The sequence below is a fragment of the Taeniopygia guttata genome, chromosome 3 (assembly GCF_048771995.1).
Source record: "Taeniopygia guttata chromosome 3, bTaeGut7.mat, whole genome shotgun sequence".
Classification (NCBI taxonomy): Eukaryota; Metazoa; Chordata; class Aves; order Passeriformes; family Estrildidae; genus Taeniopygia; species Taeniopygia guttata.
In genome coordinates this window covers 73,387,173-73,400,560 of record NC_133027.1, presented here as the reverse complement: position 1 = coordinate 73,400,560, position 13,388 = coordinate 73,387,173, and the positions used below count along the sequence as shown (strand labels likewise).

General features: G+C 41.4%; 1 long non-coding RNA gene across 1 annotated transcript; it reads left to right on the top strand.

Moving 5' to 3' along the window:
- Positions 1 to 9,053: 9,053 nt before the first annotated feature.
- Positions 9,054 to 12,954, top strand: LOC140683587 (uncharacterized). The gene is made up of 2 exons (XR_012054757.1): positions 9,054 to 9,420; positions 12,479 to 12,954. It is a non-coding gene; the product is annotated as an uncharacterized lncRNA (long non-coding RNA).
- The last annotated feature ends 434 nt before the right edge of the window (positions 12,955 to 13,388 follow it).

Here is a 13,388-nt window from a genome sequence, read left to right as displayed (position 1 = left end):
CTTCCACCTGAGCTCATAAGAAGAAATGAGAAAATTATTTAGAGATGTGTCTTTTCTAAGAGCTCCAACTCTTAAGTCCCAAGGCTGTGTATTGGTAGTGCTACCTACATGTTGCTGGTTGATCAGAGTGTTCAGCTAGGAGATCTGTACAGGGGAGGCTGGGGGAGGGCTCCTGCAAGCAGGGCTTGGTGAAATGTGTGACTCGGCAGGTGAGCGTCCTTCTGTTCAACGGGATTTATCCTGCAGAGTGCTTTGTGTCACTCCTCTCAGAGACACCACGATGCAACACTCAGCAGCAGATACCTCTTGTCATTAACTCCACCAGCTACTGGTTTTCTAACCCTTCCCTTCATCTGAGTGTCAGATTTTTCACTTGCAAATATCTCCAGAGCAAGCCTTCTCATCCAGAGGAAGCATAAGGAAATTGCCCTCCTTAATGAGCACAGGCTAAAAGAAGAGGAATGCTTCCTGTCTTCCACGAATACAGTTGGTCCATCATAGATACTGTTTGATGTGCCTGAACTTCTCCTTCAAACAGACTATAAAGGCTGGGTCCTGACTCATTCTTCTGTTACTTTTCACAGATGGCAAGTGCCAACTTGCGCATTGCAGCTAAATTCCCGCTAAATTTGGAGTAGCTGAACTTCTCCCTCTTATCCACATGGTTTCAGCTCTCTCTTGCAGGTGCTGCCCAGAACTGTTGGGTACCACTTCATAGGCTAAACAGCTTCATTGTGCCACACTTATCAGGAGCAACCTCATTTCAGCAAAAAGTTTGTTTTCCATGGCATTACCTACAGGCTGAATCTGATGGGGTTCTTACTCCAGCTGGTGCTTCCCTTGTTTTCTATAGAAATGTTGTGAGGAGAAGGTTAAGGTAAAGACTGCAAAAGGCCTCCAGCCCTAGGTCTGAAGTCAAGCAGACTCTAGTGCCAGTGTTGAACTTAATTCCTTCTCATCAGCTCTGAGAGGCTGAAAAGGCTGCTCTGTCACGAGTCAAGTGCAGCCATGGGATCTGAGTCTGTATGTCCCTCACATATAACAGCACTGTAGAATTCAGGGTTAAAATAGCCTGTGTATTGATGTTGTCATCATTGTATGATATCTTTAATAGGCTAATAGAATCCTGGTGGGTTTTTTTTTGTTTGGTTGGGTTTTTTTGATTGGTTTTTTGTTTGTTTGTTTGTTTTTGGTTTTGTCTGGGTTTTTTGGGTATTGTTTTGTTTTTTGTTTGGGGTTTGGTTTTTTGGGTTTTTTTGGGTTTGTTTTTTTTTTTTGTTTTTTTTTTTTTTTTTTTTGTTTGGTTTGGTTTGGTTTAGTTTTAACAAAAAAGTTTGACAGGTTTAAAGAAGAGCTCAAAAAGATCCTGGAAACAGAGGCACTTCTGAGAACTCCAAGTGTGAAGCTGTAAAGTCTTCATATGCTAAAAAAGAGGATCTTTAACACTTCAGCATTTGTCCTTTATTCAGCTATCTTGTGTTGTTGCAAATCCAGTAAGAGTTGAAAACAGGCAACCTCTTCACAGTGCTTTTTTTTTTTTTTTTGGCTGTTTAATAAACATACACTAGATACAAATTTAGCCAATAAAAGGTTCATGTAGTATGTATGTATGTATAATACATGCACAAAAGGGCTATTCAAAATGCATAGCAACCACTCGGCAGGGTTTAATTTTCCTTAACAGTTTTCCATTTTCCTTTAAATTTGAGATGGGAGCGGTGGGTAGCAATCAAAATCCTCGGCATAAATAGGATAATAATAAGGAAGTTCCTGGTATTGTTGAAGTAACAGTTCTTAGCAAAGCATACAACTGAATTCAGATAAAAGAAAGTTTCTGATTAAAAGGAACTGCATGAATGAAGAATGTGAAAAGTTATTGGAAATTCCTTGTAGCTGTAAAACACTGATCTGTTAATCATATGAGAAATGAAAAACTAGCTGATATTTCTGTAACACGTTTCTTAGTTTTGTTGACACTTTAAAAAATGTATTTTAAACACTATTAGCATTCTGCATGATAGCACACATAAATTATGTCAGCCAAACAGTACAGCAGGTTACATCATTGCCTTCTGTGACATTTATGAAGCCAGCATCTGCTGTGCACGATGGGTTGGCTTTTTCCAAAGCCTATCTAAGGGTTTTACAGCTGGCTTTCCAAATATATGCCCTTCCACGTTCTTAAAGTGACACACACAAAAACACACACAGAACCCACATTATTGACAGGTTTAGATTTTCATCCACTTTTCTTATTTAGTGGAACCTATTGGAGTGTCAGGTCTTGTGTGTCCTGGCGGAGAAGACCCAAGTGTTAAACAGATGTTTCTGTTACAGTAACACCTGGATGCCCAGAGTGAGGCCCTAAGTTCATTTTAGCACAAGTGAAGAAGTAGAAATTTTTAGTATATATCTGTAGCACAGTGCAAGGGATGAGACTTCTGAGTGCTGTAAAACCTGAAGAATACAGAGGCTGGGGTTATTTTTAAGTTTTTGATGCCTAATGATAAAGATAAGGACTTTTTTTTTATTTCCAGAAGACTCTAACCTTCTGTCACTATAACCTGAATGGCCCGGGGGCTGGGCACTTCTCAGGCACCTAAACAATCTAGCTTTGGCATTGTGCTGGGGGAAAGGCTGGGAATGTGCCTGCAGGGTTTTGTGAATGCCAGGAAGATAGGGTTGTAAAGAACCTGGCCTCTGGAAGACACAGAATAGGGAGTGGTGATAAAATAGCATCAGTTCTGGCAGCCTCAACAGGACACTGTGCAAATCAGACTGTTAAATTTTTTGTTTGTTTGTTTGTTTTGCTTTCTGTATTGAGCAGAACAAATCTGTAATCTATTAGTGAAATAGGTAGAAGAACATCATAATTTTTTGTTTGCTTCTTTATCTGCTCTCTGCTACAGAAATAACTTCTTCCTGTCTAGATGGGCAGAATAGTCTTGTGATACCTGGGTGCAGACACATGCGTGCATGCGTATGTGCATACGTTCCTCTGTGTGTGTGTGTCTGCATAGATGGATATGAAGCTCTCCACCCAGAAGTCCTGAAATCAAACAAAGCCTGGGGGTGAGCTGTGCACCAAATCCTCCTGCAGTTCTGTGTAATGTGGGCAGCACTTCTTCCTCAGAAAGGTTTTCTGTGCCCCGCTGTTTACCTGGTTTTCTGAGAAGCAGGCAGAGGTAAAAATCATGTTACTGAGAGGCATCCCAACTTTCTCAGCTGACTGAAGGAATCAGCTTCAGATTCCACTGCAAATCCCACCTGCAAAATGCAAAGCTGCTACTTTGCCCTTTTTGGTTTGTCTTTTTTTCTTTTTTTCTTTTTTTCTTTTTTTCTTTTTTTTTTTTTTTTTTTTTTTGACCCTTAAGGTCTTCAGTGGCTTGAGATACCTTTCTTTACCTTTCTTTGGGGCAGCAGTTCTTGCAAAAATCCAGTCATTTCATCAAAGCCCCAGACTCTGGAGAACATGGGCTGTGCCATCACAGGGCTGCTTTTCAAGGAGGCATCTGTGCTTAGCATATGGCAACTATTTATTATAGCTGTTGCATTGAGAAACAACAATTCCCATGATAATTGTTTCTCGTATATCAAGATGCTTCAATCTCTGTTTCCCACAACATTCTGCTTGTCTGGTATGTGTGTGCCAATGTCACCACAGTCCTAGCAGACAGTTGTCTACGTTTTGTCATTACTGAGGGTAAACAGACATGACTTGAGTGGGAAGGAGAGCGGGGGACGTGGACTGCTAATTTAGTCTGTCTTTAGTACTGCACTGTGAAAGCAGCACTGAATGATTTGCGGGCAATATTTACAAATCTCCCCTCCCTCAATACATCCATCCCTTTTCTTCAAGCACGCATTGTTTAAGGGCATTAATGCTTATTATTTGCCAGCCTGCAGTACAGACGATGCTCGATGCTCAGTTTTACAAGGGGACGGGGGGACTTTTCCATCCCCCCAACAATCTACTGCCCTCTTCATTATTCCAGAAGAAGCACTCCTGTGTTCCCTTGAAAATGCACAGCATATATGGACATTTACACATGTATGAGTACATTTCAGCATTCTATACAATATACACCTTTTCTCCTTTGACATACAGCGATCACATACATACCTACCTTTCATGGTTTGTGGAAGGGAGGAAGGAAGGAAGGAGGGAAGGAAGGAAGGAAGGAAGGAAGGAAGGAAGGAAGGAAGGAAGGAAGGAAGGAAGGAAGGAAGGAAGGAAGGAAGGAAGGAAGGAAGGAAGGAAGGAAGGAAGGAAGGAAGGAAGGAAGGAAGGAAGGAAGGAAGGAAGGAAGGAAGGAAGGAAGGAAGGAAGGAAGGAAGGAAGGAAGGAAGGAAGGAAGGAAGGAAGGAAGGAAGGAAGGAAGGAAGGAAGGAAGGAAGGAAGGAAGGAAGGAAGGAAGGAAGGAAGGAAGGAAGGAAGGAAGGAAGGAAGGAAGGAAGGAAGGAAGGAAGGAAGGAAGGAAGGAAGGAAGGAAGGAAGGAAGGAAGGAAGGAAGGAAGGAAGGAAGGAAGGAAGGAAGGAAGGAAGGAAGGAAGGAAGGAAGGAAGGAAGGAAGGAAGGAAGGAAGGAAGGAAGGAAGGAAGGAAAGAGGGAAGGAAGGAAAGAGGGAAGTTTCATCACCAGCAAGATCTCAACTCTTGCTGCCTGACCTGGCTGTGATGTTCACTTATGGGCTTTGAATCTTGGAGAATATTACAGGAACATATTTTGAAACTGCAGCAGTTCAGCATCTATTTCCTTTGTTTTCATAAATCAGTGCAATTCCATAGACTCTCAGCATTAGTGTCTTGGCCTATGCCAGGTGAGATTTAGGTCCATGCTATATGATAATGCTTGCTTTTTTTTGTTTGTATGGTAGTTTGGGGAAGACAAGGCAGAGGATGCACCTTTTATAAGTTACTGAAAGTGTATTATAACTGGAGATGGGTGAGCAAAATCAGCATCTGAGAGTTCTGGGCAACAGATAAACATTGTGCTCATTTCCTCAGATAGACAGAGCCACTCCTGAGAAGCTGTAAGTACTGAAAATCATTGTTCAATTTATACTAATTGAATTTGGGATTTAAATTATAAATACAGATGTAAGTTTGGTGCAGCAATCCAGACTTAGATAGGAAGGATGTTGACTCTTATAATGTTCAAACATAGGTCAAGCATAACCAGGATTTTATTTTGGATAATTCTGTGAATACATAAGCAAAAGTATAGTCTATTAGTGTTTGAAAAATTAGGGCCTGTTCAAAACACAGCATTGCTCCCTTTTGAAGGTCCCAAGCTCATTGTACCATGTTGAGCAATACTCAGCATTTATGAATCTGACTTTTGTTCTTTTGTGTAGCACTGATGTGTTTACATTGACCACAGGACATTCTCATGTACTGTGTCATTTCTAAGTTCCTCCCATTGTAACAAACTTCTGTGCTTTTATGTTAAAACCTAAGCTGAAACAATTTTAGTTGTCACACGAGGTGGTGCAGCTCTTTCTGAAGTTATGTGACTGCTGCTTTATACCCTCCTAACTGGGTCCTGTATTTGCATGTAAAAGTCTGAGTTCATAATGCTGCTTTATTTTTGGCTTTGTGCAAGCTGTTTCTAGTTGAATCAATAGTTCAAACTACTCCTTAAGGCAGATAAATATGTCATTAGTAGAAATTATGGAGCAGTAATCAGTCAGCTGCAAAACTGATGCTTCATCTAAATGTGTGTAAGGTACTTTATTTAGTTGGCATGTTGCTAACATCTATTAAGTTAAATTATGAGAAGTGTTTTGAGGCCTTTCACACAGAATGTGAAGCCTTTTATTCCTTATTTACATGTGTGAATATATATGCATGGAGATTTCAACCCATGAATTAACTCCAGAGGAAAACAAACCACCAGATAAACACAAAGCCTGGGGTTGTGTTTGGGTTTAGTATTTCTTCCCTTTAGAAAGCAAAGAAGCATCCTTACAGAATTTTCTGATTAATTTATTCAAAGAACTTAATTGATGTATCACAACACAGCGCTATCATTTACATGGCATTAAAAGATGGAATTGCTGAGCTCATCACACTGACAGCAGCCAGCTGAGAGACGAGCACGAAGTCAGCCTTTGGTGGTCATTTTTATGAATTTGAAATGTGTGTTTCTATTTAAGTCTGACTGTGCAGTGGTTTATTAATACTAGTTAACACTGGTAGGGATGGATGGATGGATGGATGGATGGATGGATGGATGGATGGATGGATGGATGGATGGATGGATGATAGACAGACAGATAGTTCCAGATCCTGTTGGAAGTCACCATACATCTAAGAGTTTTAATGTAGACACAAACCTCATGCAAAGCAACTTTTGATCTTCCCTACTGGAAGAGATGTTTTTAATTTATCCCACCTGATCCTTCAGGGTCTGGATCTGGGGACCTCAGCACCTCTAGAGGCCACTAAATAATGTAGAATGGGGCACAGATGAGGCATGACTGAACCCTATAAAGTGTCAACCCTCAAACAATTGATGTCTCTGCTCTGCAGCCCAAGGTTCTCTACCAGCGACTCTGCCAGGAACTGCAGGGGAGATGAGGGGTGAGATGAGTACCTGTACCAGGGTGTCTTACCAGTAGCATAAGAATAGCTGGGAAAAAATTACAGATCTTTGGTTTTTCCTCTCCCTACAAGCAACAAGTACCTTGTCACACTGCCTCACAAAGATCTTAAAGATGATTTTAATACTTGAAACTTCCTCTGTCTTCAAAGAACAACAAGACTTTGAGACAGATATGTGGGAATTCACTTAGACAAGCACTGCAATTTCAGTTTGTCTGCAATGATCTGCAAACCACAGACTCTGAAATGAGCAAGGGGTTATGTGAATGTTCCTTGTAAGTATTTATTTTTATTTTCTCTAGCAGAAACTGTCAAATAAAGCATGTCCTGCCCTTCAGAGTTTTTGCTGTCTGAGCAGAGCTTCTGTAAGCCAGGCCTTTGCTTGGTACACTTAATTAGAGTTTGCTTATTATAACAGTGGAAAATACAAGCTGGTTGGACTCTGGGAATTAAATTTTGCTGTGTGCTATTCTTGGTTGCCATCAGCTGCTTCCTAGTATTGGCAAAGATGCTCATGAAATCTGGGCATGTCTGGAGCAGAAAAGGTTAGCAGATTTAACGAGGAGGCATTAAAAGTTGATTTAGTAGAGCAGTAGCTTGGACTTTAGTGTGTAGCATAATTTCAGCATTGCTCCAGGGTAAGTACTCAATTTTGACTATTTTTTTTTCTTTCAAGACTAAATGAAACAGATGCCTCTCAATACTTGTCTTTGATAAACATATTCTGAGGATCCTCCATCCAATTGTAAGTGATTACATGGCTAAAAATGCAGTCTGCAACAGAGAAAACAGATGTGGTGATAATTATCCCTGTGCCCTGCATATCAAACATTAACTATTGCTGCTGGAAAAAAAAAGGGGTGAAACCAAAACAAAGTGGGATTTGCTACACCAGACCAGACCATCAGTTCACATTGCCTGAATCTCCAGATATGGGCTGAGCCTGATAATTTATAAGGAAATCAGGAATGCTTCTTTATAACATTGTTTCTTTGGTTCACTATCAGTTGCTTGCACAATTCTTCCATGTCAGGCACAAAACTCAGAGTGTCCTGAGTCTAATTATAATTATTTGAGTGTTTTGAATCTACAGCCTCAATTTTCCATATGGTTTTACTACCCCCAAAAGCAGTAGCCAGCTGTGTTCTGTCTCAGTTATATGGGAATTGAAATGCCTTGATGGGAAGTTTGAGGTTGGATCACTGAAAATAACTTATGCCTGTGGCTGTTGTGGAAAATTCCATGTAGATGTGCAAGCTTATCATCTGACCTTCCAAGATGCTAGTGAGATTAGCACTAGCCAGAGTGACCAGGCTGTGTGCAAGATCTCAGCCCAGGCTGGAAAGCCTCTTCCATCAGCAAAAATCACTGCAGCCTTTTCTGGTTGCTCTTGTTTTGCTGTCATATAGCTGAAGATGATTCAATCTGATGACCTAAGTGTCCTATAAGTAGTCTGCAACATGAATTTATCTCTTCTGCTATTTTTTTCTGATTCTTTTTTAAAAGGTTTCAGTTCTGAAAATGTGAGGCTCCTCTCTGAGGTTGACAAAGGCATTTTGCCCAGATTCCCATCAACTAACTGGAGGCATCTAACCTATGATACCTAAGGGCACTCATCCAGCACTGGCTGTCGGAAAGCTGCAGATCCAAACTGGTAGTCTGTCTTTCTTCACTTGCCAGTCCAGGACATAGCAAGTATTTTCAGAGGGCAGTTGAGGCCCTCCAAAAATAGGTGGGAAAATATTCTCCCACAAGCACTGACTGTGCCTGTTTTGTCTCTGACTGCAAAGGGAGCCTGCAGTGCTGACACAAAGTAGAAGCCTGGTGGCTTGGTGGTGGTGGCTTGGCCCTCTGGGGTGTGTTATTCCAGTCAGCCCCATGGTTCCTTTGCTTCTGCTCAAGGTAGGGGAAAGCCAGTCTCTTGCAGAGGTTATTCAGTTCAGTTGAGACCCAAATCTGCTCTTGGGAAGTGCTGCTTTTCCTTTGACTATTAGAAAACAAATTGCTATCCTAAAGTCTTATACCAGAGTAGAGGGAGAGAGGACTTTTTGCAGAACCTGGGAGCTCTGTTGGTTCTCTGGAAATCTCTGGGACCTTTTGCTCTCCCAAATAAGGAAGACTAAGTATTACCATCTATGGGTCAAAAATGCCATACCAAAAGCTTTGGACTTCTTTAAGTGAAAATATATGCTACATTGATTAGAAAATAGTCTGCTGTGACATCAGAGCACAATACATTCACGCCTGTACATTGTATTAAATGACCTGCTTTTATTTTAAAAGCTAAATATAATGAAAATTAAAACTTGTCAGCACATTGCTCCATAGAAGTGGCCTTCCTCATGTTAGTCCTGGTCACGTTAACACAAGTTAGAAGTATGTGCCACTGTCTTCTGATGTACAGATAAATGTGGTAATCTCTTTCAGTTGTCTGGAGTGGTTGATCAATAAGATCAAGCTGCTGTGCCAGGCTTATCCCCTCAGTTCCTCCTCAGCTGGTCAATCTTTGGACATGGGATGGACTTGCTGATCAGGAGTAGAGGCATGACCCTGTAACACAAGGTAGCCAGAGGCAGTGGTTAAAAGAGGAAACTAATGCAAACTGCTTATCATTGACAGGCAGGTAAACCTTAGAAATTGGGTGAACTCACCCATGTAAATTGTGTGAGAAATAAGGCCATGCTCTCTGTTAACCTGCTTTAATCTCCTTCAGGGCACTGCAGTTTATCATCTTCCCAAAGTCAAAGCCCTTCTCAGTACAGAAGAATGGGCTGAAGTTTCATAGCCCAGGATCCTTGGGACACAAGTGTTCAGGTCAGAAAAATCTCATGGGCTTTCTGTGTTTGAAATACTACTGCCTACAGTATGTTCTGATTATATTTTTCTATTGTTCCACACATGTCAAATATACTTACAGGTTGGTCTCCCAAGGGATGTTGTGGGGCAGACAAGGCTTGCTTTTTGCAAAACTCTCCTAAAGTTGGGTAAAATGTTTAGCAGTATCGCATATATGCACTCATCCAGGAGAAAGATGTGATATGTTAATGTGTCCTGCTCCTGTTATAGATGGAAAACATGAGAGAGAACTAAAAGAGATGAAGGCAACTCCCAGGACACAGTTGAGAGCAAGTTGGGCTGGTTCAGAACACAAGACCTTTTCTCTGCATTCTCTGGCACCTTGTGCTGAGCAGCAGCAGGAGCAGCCACTGCTTTGGTTCAGCAGCAATCACGATGCTAACTTTTCATTAGTGTCCGACACTAATTAGCATGCCTTGTGCTCTTTTAGGAGCAGCAGGTATGTCCTCACAGCTTTTGCTAGGCAGAGGATAACTTTCATTACCTGACCAGATTTGCTGATCTCCTGGTAGGTGCCTCACCCCTTGCACAGCTCTGCGGCCAGATTGTATCAGGCTACCGAGCATTTCCAGCCACAAGCAAGAATGATCTTGTTTGATTTTGAAAGCCATGACTTGGGCAAAATCCCACTGCTCTTTTCTGATCCATCTTCTGCTGACATCAGCTTTATGCCTGAATTCTTTCCAAGCACGGTCAGAAGAGCAAGCTGCAGGTTTAAGCTCACCGTGGGCAGTGAATTCCCTCTCGCATCTTAAAAGCCTTTTTCTTTTCTACAACTCTGTAGCATCTTGTAGGTCTCAGAGGGGGAATTTCAAGTTGTAAATTTCTTTACCCATCCCCCTTTTACACTTCTAAGAGTGAAAAATAAAATGCTGCCAGCATTTTATTTTTGCAGCAGGGCCATCCCTCTGCCTCTGAATAAACATTTGTGTGAGGGCTCTCATTCTTGCCAAGGTGTTAGGATAACATTCTCATGCTGATTCCCCTGTCCTCCCTCAGCACCTCAGTGCTGGAAGTCCATTTCCGAGGCTTTGAAATGGCCATGCTCTCACCTCATCCCATACACATGGAAATGAGATCACCAGAAAGAGGGAGCTAGTAAATCCCGTGGAGGAGCCAACAGGGCAGGTTAGGAAATTATGACCTTCAGTGTATGATGGTTGGGTGAAGAGCTCCACATGGGCAAAGAGGCTGACACGAAAACAGAGGAGGCACTGCTGAAGGTCTTGGGCCTCTTTTCCTTCAAACTCCATGGCCCATTTCACCATTGTCTCAGCAAAAGCCAAAGCTTTTCACTGTTGGCTTCTTGTTATAAACAAAAGACAGAGGATTTCGTATCATTAGCATCAATTATCATTATCATTGTCTGTGTAAGGGTTTGGATGGAACATGACCAAAGCTGTGCTGGGAATCAGCAGGGAAAGTCCTGTCATCATGCTCATCTCAACATATGCACACTCTGTAGAAAGACCAGGTTCTCAGGCTGCTTTTCATTTGGCTTAAACATCAGGTGTAAATACTTTTGTATACCTTATAAATCCTGGTGAAGATCAGGACTTCTCTCTTTAGTGCAACAGAGGTGTGTTAAAACCCACCAGTATTTACACTCATGTGGGCCTGTCTTAAGAAGCTCAGCTGTAAAAATAATTCTCATCACACATTACAAAGCTGACTGTGGTGTTAAACACAGCAGACATTTGGTGAAGCGTGCTCCTGGACAGGACCAAGTAGTTTTTAAGCATGCTAAGAAACAGTTCTCTCATTCAAACAGAGGCCACCAAAATGGTTTTTGAGTAAGAACACACTGAGTTTTCTTTCCCCTTTCATCTTGTCATGAAATCTCTGTGAACTTTCCTCCTCTCCATTTGCTTGCCTTCCCCTTTCTCTGCTGTCATTTACCAGCCGGGCTATTTTCTTCAAAGTACCCTCTAAATGTCACAACCACTGAACAGCCACAGCAAATAATGGAAATGCCCTGGTAACCCTTCCCAGAGCACTTATATACCAACGCTGCATAATTTGACCTGCTCTCATTCTTCTTCCCATTCTTGGGAACATATTTCACAGTGGTGACAGAGGAAAGAGAGTAGGTTCAAGATTTTGTTCCCTTTTCTCTTGGTTCTCTTTTGATGTAAGACAAACTCTACAAACACGAACTAGAAAAACCCTACAGCCCAAATCAGACATCCCTCAGAAGAAGTGTGCCAGATAATGCAGTGTGAGGAACATTTCCATTTTGAGTGCTGTTGTGCATGCTTCACCATGCACCTCTAATTATAAGAAAATTAAAAGTCCTCAGGGACCTCTGAAAAGAATAATCCATAATAATAAAGGGCTTGGATATAGCAAAGATGTGCACATGTTTGAACACAGAGTTTCACTCTGGGAGACACAATCTGTGATACAGGATTTCAGGCAGAAATCCAACTCTTACTTAAGTTTTTAAAGAGTTTTTCAAAGAGACAATCTTTTGCTGATTCTTTCTAACGCATCAAAAGACACTTGCTGGAAAGACCCATGCTAATAGGCATTCAACCACAATAAAATATGTTAAGATACCCTATTTGACTGATCTTGGAATTGTGTATCATTTCATTTAGTGTTGGTAAAAGTTCTCATCTCCCAAATGACTTATTTCTATCTGTTTATTTTATCACTTTGAATTTCATACTATTTTGTATTCAAGGTGAGCCTGGAGCAGTGTCCTCAAACCAGCTCTTACCCAGAATGAGAAAACAAATATTGAAGTCAGGACTTAAGCTTTGAAGATGATCTTATTTTAGCCTCAACCAGACCTCTGGATCTAATCTAGATCAGGGCTTTGGTCACTGCCCCCTTTCTCTTTTACGGGGTCAGGGCAATACTGAATGTATTGTCTTTCTCCTTATGGTTTCCCCTCCTTCCCTCCAGGCCTTTCACATAATTTGTGTTTCCCTAAACAAGCCACAGGGACCTTATCTCCTGTCACCAGAGAGACACTTCAAACCTAATCTGAGTTACTCACTCTGTTTTACAGGTCAGGAGTGAGCAGAGGTGTCCCCTTCAGCTCCAAGAGGTGATGATCCAGCCACACACTTACCTGTTCACACAAAACTTCCTCCTGAGCTGCTTCTCGTCTGCATCAAATGAAACAGCAGCACTGAGTGCAACCAAGCCAAAGTCTAGGTTCTGAAGCCCTTCACCTCTCATCTCTCAGGTTTGTGGTGAGGATGATCAGGGCACATGTGGTGCCTGATATGACACATTCCCAATCAGTCTTGTGGCAGAGTACATTCTTGTTTGGAGCTTGACCTTGGGAATATTGCTTAACCGGTCCTCTGTGTTATTATTTCCCAAATTTAAACTCAAGTTGCTGCCTTGTTTGCTGAATTGCATGAGCAAATTAATCAACCTCTCAGAGAAATTCAGTGACACATATAGAGCTGGCCAGGAAACTCTTCTCAAACTCTTCAATTTTATTGCACATCAAAATAAAACAATCTTTCAAAGGTTGTTTGGTGGATTGGTAATTGAAACAAATGCATACATAGAACAAACATAATTTTGACAGTAAGTGTCTTCCTATGGAATGTAGATTCATATTCAGATTGTCGTTGACTTCGGAGAAGGTCTTGAACCTCAGGCTTTCCTTTCCTGGAAAACTTCAGAATTACAGTACATAATAAAAGCTGGTTGTGTTAAGGAAAAAAAAAATCTGACTGGACCGGAACATAGTAAGAATAGGAGGAATGTGAGTCATACTTGCAAATTTTAAATGTGGACCAACACTTAAAGAGAAGGTAAAGCACAAGGGGGAAGAAAAAGAAATAAAAAGAAAGAGAACACAAGAAGGCCTGCATATCTATCACCAAATGTGTCTTTTCCAAAGCACGTGGGAAAAGAGCATCATGGAGAGTGCAACACAGCAGGCGAGGTGTAGACTGAAT